Source organism: Sebastes umbrosus, chromosome 11 (assembly GCF_015220745.1).
Source record: "Sebastes umbrosus isolate fSebUmb1 chromosome 11, fSebUmb1.pri, whole genome shotgun sequence".
NCBI lineage: Eukaryota > Metazoa > Chordata > Actinopteri > Perciformes > Sebastidae > Sebastes > Sebastes umbrosus.
In genome coordinates, this window is record NC_051279.1 from 34,320,161 (window position 1) to 34,334,705 (window position 14,545).

Below are 14,545 nucleotides of genomic sequence, written 5' to 3' on the forward strand. Positions count from 1 at the left end.
TTTGCCACACCCGAGCACGAAACCCATATCAGATATTCATTTCACGCACGTTTTATCTTGCATGAGAAATTTGGAGCAGATTGGTTACTATACGCCAAAGTTACAACAACTTCCTGTTTTTTGGCGATGAAGCTTTTTCGCCGCCACGCCACGGCAACATGGTTCGATAACTTTTTGATCTTTTGATAAGTTTTCTTCCCAAAGGTCTTAAGATACTACTGACCAAGTTTCAGGTAGATGTGATTAATTTCTGAGGCAGAGTACATCAATGTGTAAAACATGATATTTCCTGTTACCACTAGGTGGCGCTATGACTGTGAGTCAAAATTTGCATATGGATGTCGTCAGACAGGGACCTTTATCAGGCATGAGAAATTTGGAGCATATAGGTTAATGTACGACAAAGTTACAACAACTTCCTGTTTCTTGGCGAAAGGCGCTTTTTCGCCGCCACGCCACGGCAACATAGTTCGATAACTTTTTGATCTTTGAGTAACTTTTCATCCCAAAGGTCTTAAGATACTACTGACCAAATTTGAAGTTGATCGGGTTAAATCTCTAGGAGGAGTTCGTTAAAGTACAGCGCCTGGAAATGGTAAAAAAACGCCATAAAATCCAATATGGCCGACTTCCGGTTGGGTTTACGGTATACCTCCAAGAGGGTTTTATTTACGTCTCGTCATGGTACATATACCTACCAAATTTCGTAAATTTAGGGGAAACGTGTCGTCGGGGCTACTCAATAGGGGGCGCTAGCGAGCCAATTTGCCACACCCGAGCACGAAACCCATATCAGATATTTATTTCACGTACGTTTTATCTTGCATGAGAAATTTGGAGCAGATTGGTTACTATACGCCAAAGTTACAACAACTTCCTGTTTTTTGGCGATGAAGCTTTTTCGCCGCCACGCCACGGCAACATGGTTCGATAACTTTTTGATCTTTTGATAAGTTTTCTTCCCAAAGGTCTTAAGATACTACTGACCAAGTTTCAGGTAGATGTGATTAATTTCTGAGGCAGAGTACATCAATGTGTAAAACATGATATTTCCTGTTACCACTAGGTGGCGCTATGACTGTGAGTCAAAATTTGCATATGGATGTCGTCAGACAGGGACCTTTATCAGGCATGAGAAATTTGGAGCATATAGGTTAATGTACGACAAAGTTACAACAACTTCCTGTTTCTTGGCGAAAGGCGCTTTTTCGCCGCCACGCCACGGCAACATAGTTCGATAACTTTTTGATCTTTGAGTAACTTTTCATCCCAAAGGTCTTAAGATACTACTGACCAAATTTGAAGTTGATCGGGTTAAATCTCTAGGAGGAGTTCGTTAAAGTACAGCGCCTGGAAATGGTAAAAAAACGCCATAAAATCCAATATGGCCGACTTCCGGTTTGGTTTACGGTATACCTCCAAGAGGGTTTTATTTACGTCTCGTCATGGTACATATACCTACCAAATTTCGTAAATTTAGGGGAAACGTGTCGTCGGGGCTACTCAATAGGGGGCGCTGGCGAGCCAATTTGCCACACCCGAGCACGAAACCCATATCAGATATTCATTTCACGCACGTCTGACACGTGTGCAAAATTTCAAAAAAAGTTCATTATCCCAAGCACCTCGTTTTCACGCTCAAAGACATAATAGAATAATAATAATAAGAATAATAATAATAATAATAATAATAAGAATAATAATCATTTGAATTACAATAGGTCCTCGGACCGACTTTGTCGGTGCTCGGGCCCTAATAATTAAAGCTGCAAGCAGCGATGATCGGGCCCTCGCCCACGCGCGCACGTCGGGGGAATGCGCACGTCGGGGCACGTACATGTCTTCAGGGCAAGACTCTTATAAAACATGTCAAATTTGGGGAAGATTGGACAATGTACAGCCAATTTACAACAACTTCCTGTTTCCTGTAGGGGGCGCTATGACTATCACGCATAATACCACATATATGTCTTCAGGCCTGGTCCATTATCCAGCTTGTGAAGTTTGGAGCAGATTGGACTATGTAAAGTCAAGTAACAACAGCCTCCTGTTTCTTGGCGAAAGGCGCTTTTTCGCCGCCACGCCACGGCAACATAGTTCGATAACTTTTTGATCTTTTGATAAGTTTTCATCCGAAAGGTCTTAAGATACTACTGACCATGTTTCACGTAGATGTGATTAATTTCTGAGGCAGAGTACATCAATGTGTAAAACATGATATTTCCTGTTACCACTAGGTGGCGCTATGACTGTGAGTCAAAATTTGCATATGGATGTCGTCAGACAGGGACCTTTATCAGGCATGAGAAATTTGGAGCATATAGGTTAATGTACGTCAAAGTTACAATAACTTCCTGTTTCTTGGCGAAAGGCGCTTTTTCGCCGCCACGCCACGGCAACATAGTTCGATAACTTTTTGATCTTTGAGTAACTTTTCATCCCAAAGGTCTTAAGATACTACTGACCAAATTTGAAGTTGATCGGGTTAAATCTCTAGGAGGAGTTCGTTAAAGTACAGCGCCTGGAAATGGTAAAAAAACGCCATAAAATCCAATATGGCCGACTTCCGGTTGGGTTTACGGTATACCTCCAAGAGGGTTTTATTTACGTCTCGTCATGGTACATATACCTACCAAATTTCGTAAATTTAGGGGAAACGTGTCGTCGGGGCTACTCAATAGGGGGCGCTAGCGAGCCAATTTGCCACACCCGAGCACGAAACCCATATCAGATATTTATTTCACGTACGTTTTATCTTGCATGAGAAATTTGGAGCAGATTGGTTACTATACGCCAAAGTTACAACAACTTCCTGTTTTTTGGCGATGAAGCTTTTTCGCCGCCACGCCACGGCAACATGGTTCGATAACTTTTTGATCTTTTGATAAGTTTTCTTCCCAAAGGTCTTAAGATACTACTGACCAAGTTTCAGGTAGACGTGATTAATTTCTGAGGCAGAGTACATCAATGTGTAAAACATGATATTTCCTGTTACCACTAGGTGGCGCTATGACTGTGAGTCAAAATTTGCATATGGATGTCGTCAGACAGGGACCTTTATCAGGCATGAGAAATTTGGAGCATATAGGTTAATGTACGACAAAGTTACAACAACTTCCTGTTTCTTGGCGAAAGGCGCTTTTTCGCCGCCACGCCACGGCAACATAGTTCGATAACTTTTTGATCTTTGAGTAACTTTTCATCCCAAAGGTCTTAAGATACTACTGACCAAATTTGAAGTTGATCGGGTTAAATCTCTAGGAGGAGTTCGTTAAAGTACAGCGCCTGGATATGGTAAAAAAACGCCATAAAATCCAATATGGCCGACTTCCGGTTGGGTTTACGGTATACCTCCAAGAGGGTTTTATTTACGTCTCATCATGGTACATATACCTACCAAATTTCGTAAATTTAGGAGAAACGTGTCGTCGGGGCTACTCAATAGGGGGCGCTAGCGAGCCAATTTGCCACACCCGAGCACGAAACCCATATCAGATATTTATTTCACGTACGTTTTATCTTGCATGAGAAATTTGGAGCAGATTGGTTACTATACGCCAAAGTTACAACAACTTCCTGTTTTTTGGCGATGAAGCTTTTTCGCCGCCACGCCACGGCAACATGGTTCGATAACTTTTTGATCTTTTGATAAGTTTTCTTCCCAAAGGTCTTAAGATACTACTGACCAAGTTTCAGGTAGACGTGATTAATTTCTGAGGCAGAGTACATCAATGTGTAAAACATGATATTTCCTGTTACCACTAGGTGGCGCTATGACTGTGAGTCAAAATTTGCATATGGATGTCGTCAGACAGGGACCTTTATCAGGCATGAGAAATTTGGAGCATATAGGTTAATGTACGACAAAGTTACAACAACTTCCTGTTTCTTGGCGAAAGGCGCTTTTTCGCCGCCACGCCACGGCAACATAGTTCGATAACTTTTTGATCTTTGAGTAACTTTTCATCCCAAAGGTCTTAAGATACTACTGACCAAATTTGAAGTTGATCGGGTTAAATCTCTAGGAGGAGTTCGTTAAAGTACAGCGCCTGGATATGGTAAAAAAAACGCCATAAAATCCAATATGGCCGACTTCCGGTTGGGTTTACGGTATACCTCCAAGAGGGTTTTATTTACGTCTCATCATGGTACATATACCTACCAAATTTCGTAAATTTAGGAGAAACGTGTCGTCGGGGCTACTCAATAGGGGGCGCTAGCGAGCCAATTTGCCACACCCGAGCACGAAACCCATATCAGATATTTATTTCACGTACGTTTTATCTTGCATGAGAAATTTGGAGCAGATTGGTTACTATACGCCAAAGTTACAACAACTTCCTGTTTTTTGGCGATGAAGCTTTTTCGCCGCCACGCCACGGCAACATGGTTCGATAACTTTTGATCTTTTGATAAGTTTTCTTCCCAAAGGTCTTAAGATACTACTGACCAAGTTTCAGGTAGACGTGATTAATTTCTGAGGCAGAGTACATCAATGTGTAAAACATGATATTTCCTGTTACCACTAGGTGGCGCTATGACTGTGAGTCAAAATTTGCATATGGATGTCGTCAGACAGGGACCTTTATCAGGCATGAGAAATTTGGAGCATATAGGTTAATGTACGACAAAGTTACAACAACTTCCTGTTTCTTGGCGAAAGGCGCTTTTTCGCCGCCACGCCACGGCAACATAGTTCGATAACTTTTTGATCTTTGAGTAACTTTTCATCCCAAAGGTCTTAAGATACTACTGACCAAATTTGAAGTTGATCGGGTTAAATCTCTAGGAGGAGTTCGTTAAAGTACAGCGCCTGGATATGGTAAAAAAACGCCATAAAATCCAATATGGCCGACTTCCGGTTGGGTTTACGGTATACCTCCAAGAGGGTTTTATTTACGTCTCATCATGGTACATATACCTACCAAATTTCGTAAATTTAGGAGAAACGTGTCGTCGGGGCTACTCAATAGGGGGCGCTAGCGAGCCAATTTGCCACACCCGAGCACGAAACCCATATCAGATATTTATTTCACGTACGTTTTATCTTGCATGAGAAATTTGGAGCAGATTGGTTACTATACGCCAAAGTTACAACAACTTCCTGTTTTTTGGCGATGAAGCTTTTTCGCCGCCACGCCACGGCAACATGGTTCGATAACTTTTTGATCTTTTGATAAGTTTTCTTCCCAAAGGTCTTAAGATACTACTGACCAAGTTTCAGGTAGACGTGATTAATTTCTGAGGCAGAGTACATCAATGTGTAAAACATGATATTTCCTGTTACCACTAGGTGGCGCTATGACTGTGAGTCAAAATTTGCATATGGATGTCGTCAGACAGGGACCTTTATCAGGCATGAGAAATTTGGAGCATATAGGTTAATGTACGACAAAGTTACAACAACTTCCTGTTTCTTGGCGAAAGGCGCTTTTTCGCCGCCACGCCACGGCAACATAGTTCGATAACTTTTTGATCTTTGAGTAACTTTTCATCCCAAAGGTCTTAAGATACTACTGACCAAATTTGAAGTTGATCGGGTTAAATCTCTAGGAGGAGTTCGTTAAAGTACAGCGCCTGGATATGGTAAAAAAACGCCATAAAATCCAATATGGCCGACTTCCGGTTGGGTTTACGGTATACCTCCAAGAGGGTTTTATTTACGTCTCATCATGGTACATATACCTACCAAATTTCGTAAATTTAGGAGAAACGTGTCGTCGGGGCTACTCAATAGGGGGCGCTAGCGAGCCAATTTGCCACACCCGAGCACGAAACCCATATCAGATATTCATTTCACGCACGTCTGACACGTGTGCAAAATTTCAAAAAAAGTTCATTATCCCAAGCACCTCGTTTTCACGCTCAAAGACATAATAGAATAATAATAATAAGAATAATTAAAGCTGCAAGCAGCGATGATCGGGCCCTCGCCCACGCACGCACGTCGGGGGAACGCGCACGTCGGGGCACGTACATGTCTTCAGGGCAAGACTCTTATAAAACATGTCAAATTTGGGGAAGATTGGACAATGTACAGCCAATTTACAACAACTTCCTGTTTCCTGTAGGGGGCGCTATGACTATCACGCATAATACCACATATATGTCTTCAGGCCTGGTCCATTATCCAGCTTGTGAAGTTTGGAGCAGATTGGACTATGTAAAGTCAAGTAACAACAGCCTCCTGTTTCTTGGCGAAAGGCGCTTTTTCGCCGCCATGCCACGGCAACATAGTTCGATAACTTTTTGATCTTTTGATAAGTTTTCATACCAAAGGTCTTAAGATACTACTGACCAAGTTTCACGTAGATGTGATTAATTTCTGAGGCAGAGTACATCAATGTGTAAAACATGATATTTCCTGTTACCACTAGGTAGCGCTATGACTGTGAGTCAAAATTTGCATATGGATGTCGTCAGACAGGGACCTTTATCAGGCATGAGAAATTTGGAGCATATAGGTTAATGTACGACAAAGTTACAACAACTTCCTCTTTCTTGGCGAAAGGCGCTTTTTCGCCGCCACGCCACGGCAACATAGTTCGATAACTTTTTGATCTTTGAGTAACTTTTCATCCCAAAGGTCTTAAGATACTACTGACCAAATTTGAAGTTGATCGGGTTAAATCTCTAGGAGGAGTTCGTTAAAGTACAGCGCCTGGAAATGGTAAAAAAAACGCCATAAAATCCAATATGGCCGACTTCCGGTTGGGTTTACGGTATACCTCCAAGAGGGTTTTATTTACGTCTCGTCATGGTACATATACCTACCAAATTTCGTAAATTTAGGGGAAACGTGTCGTCGGGGCTACTCAATAGGGGGCGCTAGCGAGCCAATTTGCCACACCCGAGCACGAAACCCATATCAGATATTTATTTCACGCACGTCTGACACGTGTGCAAAATTTCAAAAAAAGTTCATTATCCCAAGCACCTCATTTTTACGCGCAAAGACATAATAGAATAATAATAATAAGAATAATAATAATCATTTGAAATACAATAGGTCCTCGGACCGACTTTGTCGGTGCTCGGGCCCTAATAATAATAATAATAATAATAATAAGAATAATAATCATTTGAATTACAATAGGTCCTCGGACCGACTTTGTCGGTGCTCGGGCCCTAATAATAATCATTTGAAATACAATAGGTCCTCGGACCGACTTTGTCGGTGCTCGGGCCCTAATAATCATTTGAAATACAATAGGTCCTCGGACCGACTTTGTCGGTGCTCGGGCCCTAATAATCATTTGAAATACAATAGGTCCTCGGACCGACTTTGTCGGTGCTCGGGCCCTAATAAGAATAATAATCATTTGAAATACAATAGGTCCTCGGACCGACTTTGTCGGTGCTCGGGCCCTAATAATCATTTGAAATACAATAGGTCCTCGGACCGACTTTGTCGGTGCTCGGGCCCTAATAATAATAATCATTTGAAATACAATAGGTCCTCGGACCGACGTTGTCGGTGCTCGGGCCCTAATAATAACAAATCGGAGCAAACTTAGAAGGGTTATGCCCCTTCGGGGCTATAACCCTAAATAACAAATCGGAGCAAACTTAGAAGAGTTATGCCCCTTCGGGGCTATAACCCTAATAACAAATCGGAGCAAACTTAGAAGGGTTATGCCCCTTCGGGGCTATAACCCTAATTAAAGCCGCAAGCGGCATTTCGCGGGTTATAGCCTTTCGCGCTAGTCGCCGATTTGAATGAAACTTTCAGCGGATGTTTCAGCTACTCTTGTGAACATATGCTGCAAGTTTGGAGACGATAAGCCAAAGGCTTGGGAAGTTAGGTCTATTGATGTGCTGAGCCCGCCCCTTAAAAATGAATTGGTCAATAACTTCACAACACAATGACATATCAACAAGCTTTATGCGACTTTTGATGAGCCTGGTCCAATAATGATTCGCAGAAAATATGCCAGCAATCAGACCTACGGTTTAGGAGGAGATGTCAAAAATGTGTTTTTTAAAGAATTCAACATGGCGGAAAATCTAGTCAGTGGACTTTCGTGGTCCAAGAGACTTTTTTGTAGATCACATTCAGCAGCACATGTCTGTCAAATTTCTAATTGATGGGACTTATGGTGTGAGGGGGCTGGCCGTGAAAATTTTTATAGCGCCACCATGTGGCCAATTGTTTTCATATTTTATGTGAAGCATTATGACATCATGTACAGTTATGGTACCAAGTTTCATGTCTCTAGCTCGTTCCAGCTCACAGCAAATTGAGCAAAGGCATAATTTAGCATAAAATGCTGAATAGGCCACGCCCACATGCACCGATCAATATCACACTTCAGATCTTGGTTATGTCAGAGTATGTGCACCAAATTTGATAAAATTCTGTCCACCGGATCTTGCGATATAAGTTTTTGACAGTTTTGGCGCCCCCTATGGGTCAAGCGGATAATGCTTTGGTACGCCTATTCCCAAACACGTATTGGAGATATCTACCAAGATTTATGATGATTGGACTAATGGTCAATGAATTATGGCCAATTTCCTGCTAAGCTCCGACCATTGAAAAGTTTGTTGGTCAATAGCTTCATAACGCAATGAGGTATCAACACGCTTTATGCAACGTTAGATGACATTAGTCCAATGATGATCCACTGAAAATTTGGTAGAAATCGGACCAACGGTTTAGGAGGAGATGTCAAAAATGTGTTTTTAAAAAAATCCAATATGGCGGAAAATCTAGTTAGGCGGACTTTAGTGGTCCCAGAGGCTTTATTGTAGATCACACGGAGCTGCACATGTCTGTGAAGTTTCAAGTCAATCGGACTTACGGTGTGCGGGGCGTGGCCTTGCCAAAATCGCATGTTTGGGCGTTAATTACAGCGCCACCATGTGGTCGATTGGGGTCATAGTTCTTGGGAAGCAGCTGCACATCATTTCCAGTTAGTGTGCCAAGTTTCATGTTTCTAGCTCATTCCAGCTCACGGCATTTTGCGCCTATTCGGCAGACAACAAATAATAATAATAAGAATAAATAATAACAAATCGGAGCAAACTTAGAAGGGTTATGCCCCTTCGGGGCTATAACCCTAATAACAAATCGGAGCAAACTTAGAAGGGTTATGCCCCTTCGGGGCTATAACCCTAATTAAAGCCGCAAGCGGCATTTCGCCGGTTATAGCCTTTCACGCTCAAAGCGCCCCCCTAGTCGCCGATTTGAATCAAACTTTCAGCGGATGTTTCAGCTACTCTTGTGAACATATGCTGCAAGTTTCAAGACAGTAACAGTGTTGAGGGAAGGACACAGAGAGGTAATACAACAGTACCAGTGTTGAGGGAAGGACACCAAGAGGGAATAAAACAGTAACAGTGTTGAGGGAAGGACACCAAGAGGGAATAAAACAGTAACAGTGTTGAGGGACAGACACAGAGAGGGAATAAAACAGTAACAGTGTTGAGGGAAGGACACAGAGAGGGAATAAAACAGTAACAGTGTTGAGGGAAGGACACCAAGAGGGAATAAAACAGTAACAGTGTTGAGGGAAGGACACCAAGAGGGAATAAAACAGTAACAGTGTTGAGGGAAGGACACAGAGAGGTAATACAACAGTACCAGTGTTGAGGGAAGGACACCAAGAGGGAATAAAACAGTAACAGTGTTGAGGGAAGGACACCAAGAGGGAATAAAACAGTAACAGTGTTGAGGGACAGACACAGAGAGGGAATAAAACAGTAACAGTGTTGAGGGAAGGACACAGAGAGGGAATAAAACAGTAACAGTGTTGAGGGACAGACACAGAGAGGGAATAAAACAGTAACAGTGTTGAGGGAAGGACACAGAGAGGGAATAAAACAGTAACAGTGTTGAGGGAAGGACGCCAAGAGGGAATAAAACAGTAACAGTGTTGAGGGACGGACACAGAGAGGGAATACAACAGTACCAGTGTTGAGGGACGGACACAGAGAGGGAATACAACAGTAACAGTGTTGAGGGAAGGACACAGAGAGGGAATAAAACAGTAACAGTGTTGAGGGAAGGACACAGAGAGGGAATAAAACAGTAACAGTGTTGAGGGAAGGACACAGAGAGGGAATAAAACAGTAACAGTGTTGAGGGAAGGACACAGAGAGGGAATAAAACAGTAACAGTGTTGAGGGACGGACACAGAGAGGGAATAAAACAGTAACAGTGTTGAGGGAAGGACACAGAGAGGGAATAAAACAGTAACAGTGTTGAGGGAAGGACGCCAAGAGGGAATAAAACAGTAATAGTGTTGAGGGACGGACACAGAGAGGGAATACAACAGTACCAGTGTTGAGGGACGGACACAGAGAGGGAATACAACAGTAACAGTGTTGAGGGAAGGACACAGAGAGGGAATAAAACAGTAACAGTGTTGAGGGAAGGACACAGAGAGGGAATAAAACAGTAACAGTGTTGAGGGAAGGACACAGAGAGGGAATAAAACAGCAACAGTGTTGAGGGAAGGACACAGAGAGGGAATAAAACAGTAACGGTGTTGAGGGAAGGACACAGAGAGGGAATAAAACAGTAACAGTGTTGAGGGAAGGACACAGAGAGGGAATACAACAGTACCAGTGTTGAGGGAAGGACGCCAAGAGGGAATAAAACAGTAACAGTGTTGAGGGACGGACACAGAGAGGGAATAAAACAGTAACAGTGTTGAGGGAAGGACACCAAGAGGGAATACAACAGTAACAGTGTTGAGGGAAGGACACAGAGAGGGAATACAACAGTAACAGTGTTGAGGGACGGACACAGACTGATGGACACCACAGTGAATAGGCCAGTTTGAACAGGTGAGTTTTAAGATGGGGTTTGAATGTTGTAACAGTGTCATACTGTTGGATGTGTGGAGGGAGGGAGTTCCAGAGCCTGGGAGCAGTGCAGCTGAATGTCCTAGCACCAATGGGTGCTGAGGCGTGAGGTTGGGGTGGTCAGAAGACAAGCTGAGGATGAGCGCTGGGAACTGGTTTCTCTCACTCACTGAAGGTCCTTTCAGACACAACGCCACCACTGCGCTCTGAAACACGTTATTTCCAATGGCTTGCGCCGCGCCACGACGGCTTTTCGCAGTAGGTATTATGCACACTGTTCAGTTCCAGAAATAAGCTAAGAAAACAAAAAGGAAAACATTTTTTAAAAATTGTGGAAAAATACGGGAGAATTGTGATCCCGGGAGGAAACCGGGAGAAGGCAATGAAAAACAGGAGTCTCCAGGGAAAATGGTGAGGGTTGACAAGTATGATGGAGTGTACAGTAAACAACATCATTTGTTGTCAGTCTACCTCATGCCTTTGCACGATATTCCTTTCAGTAAAGCAAATAAAAATAATCCATGTCTTGATCAGAGGTTCAAGTAATCCAGTCAGAGAAAGGAGATTTGTACATCAGGAGTTCTGCTGAAGACATTAACCTTTCCAAATAAAACTTACTTTATCAACTAAAACACCTCTTCATTTACATTTAGCAAGACTCTTCATCCTCTCAGCACCAAAACAAACCCCACACCAGCTGACCGGAAAAAAACGGCAAAACAGGAAGTGACTGATTGTAATTGCCTGGCTATAGGCCATAATACTGAATCTATTCATAGGATTTCTACATAAAAGATAGTTTAATGTAGTATATTAGTCATTCAGAATATCAAAGATAGTTCTTACATATTAAGTTCAGGTCAAGTGGAAAAAATAAAATCATTGTTTGCAATATAAATGCACAATTATGAGGTTATTTTCATCACTGAAAACATGATTTGTATCATTCTAGACAGACATAGTTGTCTTACACTCATTGCTTAGAATAAAACACAGTATTGTTGTAATGGTAGAAAAATACACAGATTATAAGGAGAGCATAAGCCACTTTCAGCATAGGTTCCAATTAGAGCAAGTTTAAAACTGGACCCAGGTAAGATTGCCGCCGTATGGGTCCATCCTGGAATGATGGTCATTAGAACACGTCACGTCTACTGTTTTATATCTATGTCTGTAATGTCGCTCTTATACCTGTCATCTTGAAAAATATATATTGTTGTACATGAGCAGTTTGTGTATCAAGTGGCAAGTTTAAGGAGGACCTTGCAGATTGTGATATGACAGCTGTACAAGAAACATCATAATAAAGCATTTAACTAGAAGCATTTAAGAATCCCTATCTGGTGGTCTCGTAGTCATAGCTTCCCAGAGATGGTTCATGATAACTCTGGGGATGACTGGATTAAAGGTTTAGGAGGAATCTGAGAATTCAAAATGGAATACTATTCAATGTGTGAGGAAATTGATCCATCCATCCATCCATCTTTAACCGCTTATCCGGGATCGGGTCGCGGGGGCAACAGCTCCAGCAGGGGACCCCAAACTTCCCTTTCCCGGGCCACATTAACCGGCTCTGACTGGGGGATCCCGAGGCATTCCCAGGCCAGAGCAGAGATATAATCTCTCCACCTAGTCCTGGGTCTTCCCCGTGGTCTCCTCCCAGCTTGTCGTGCCTGGAACACCTCCCAAGGGAGGCGCCCAGGGGGCATCCGTGCTAGATGCCCGAACCACCTCAACTGGCTCCTTTCGACGCAAAGGAGCAGTGACTCTACTCCGAGTCCCTCACGGATGACTGAGCTTCTCACCCTATCTCTAAGGGAGACGCCAGCCACCCTCCTGAGGAAACCCATTTCGGCCGCTTGTACCCGCAATCTCGTTCTTTCCGTCATGACCCAACCCTCATGACCATAGGTGAGAGTAGGAACGAAGATTGACCGGTAGATCGAGAGCTTTGCCTTCCGGCTCAGCTCTCTTTTCGTCACAACGGTGCGGTAAAGCGAATGCAATACCGCCCCCGCTGCTCCGATTCTCCGACCAATCTCACGCTCCATAGTCCCCTCACTCGCGAACAAGACTCCGAGGTACTTGAACTCCTTCACTTGGGGTAAGGACTCATTCCCTACCCGGAGTAGGCACTCCATCGGTTTCCTGCTGAGAACCATGGCCTCAGATTTAGAGGTGCTGATCCTCATCCCGACCGCGTCACACTCGGCTGCGAACTGATCCAGTGAGTGCTGGAGGTCGCAGATGCCAACAGGACCACATCATCTGCAAAAAGCAGCGATGAGATCCCCAGCACACCGAACTGCAAACCCACCTCCCCCCGACTACGCCTCGATATCCTGTCCATGAATATCACAAACAGGATTGGTGACAAAGCGCAGCCCTGGCAGAGGCCAACCCCCACTGGAAATGAGTCCAACTTGTTGCCGAGGATCCGAACACAGCTCTCGCTTTGGGCGTACAGGGATTGGATGGTCCTGAGAAGTGCCCCCCTCACCCCATACTCCCGCAGCACCCCCCACAGTATCTCCCAGGGGACCCGGTCATACGCCTTCTCCAAGTCCACATGACACATGTAGACTGGATGGGCATACTCCCAGGCCCCCTCCAGGATCCTTGCGAGAGTGAAGAGCTGGTCCGTTGTTCCACGGCCAGGACGGAATCCGCATTGTTCCTCTTCGATCTGAGGTTCGACTATCGGCCGAACCCTCCTTTCCAGCACCTTGGAGTAGACTTTACCAGGGAGGCTGAGTTGTGTGATACCCCTGTAATTGGCACACACTCTCTGGTCCCCCTTTTTGAACAGGGGAACCACCACCCAGGTCTGCCACTCCTTAGGCACTGTCACCGACTTCCACGCAGTGTTGAAGAGACGTGTCATCCAAGACAGTCCCTCCACACCCAGAGCCTTCAGCATTTCTGGACGGATCTCATCAATCCCCGGGGCTTTGCCACTGTGGAGTTGTTTGACTACCTCAGTGACTTCCACCAGGGTAATTGATGATGGTTCCCCATCAGCTTCCAGCTCTGCCTCCTATAAAAGAGGGCATATTGGTCGGATTCAGAAGTTCCTCAAAGTGCTCCTTCCACCGCCCGATTACCTCCTCAGTTGACGTCAACAGTGTCCCATCCTTACTGTACACAGCTTGGATGGTTCCCCGTTTCCCCCTCCTGAGGTGCCGGATGGTTTTCCAGAAGCACTTTGGTGCCGACCGAAAGTCCTTCTCCATGGCTACCCCGAACTCCTCCCACACCCGCTGCTTTGCCTCCGTCACGGCAGCGGCTGCTGCTCTTCGGGCCAGGTACTGACCTTGCAACTGCCTCCGGAGTCTTCAGAGATAACACATCCCGGAAGGCCTCCTTCTTCAGTCGGACGGCTTCCCTGACCACCGGTGTCCACCACGGTGATCGAGGGTTGCCGCCCCTTGAGGCACCTAAGACCTTAAAACCACAGCTCAGCGCCGCAGCTTCAGCAATGGAAGCTTTGAACATTGCCCACTCGGGTTCAATGCCCCCAACCTCTACAGGGATGCCAGAAAAGCTCCGCCGGAGGTGTGAGTTGAAGATCTCTCGGACAGGGGCCTCCTCCAGACGTTCCCAGTTCACCCGCACTACCCGTTTGGGCTTACCATGTCTGTCCAGAGTCTTTCCCCACCCTCTGACCCAACTCACCACCAGATGGTGATCAGTTGACAGCTCCGCCCCTCTCTTCACCCGAGTGTCCAAAACA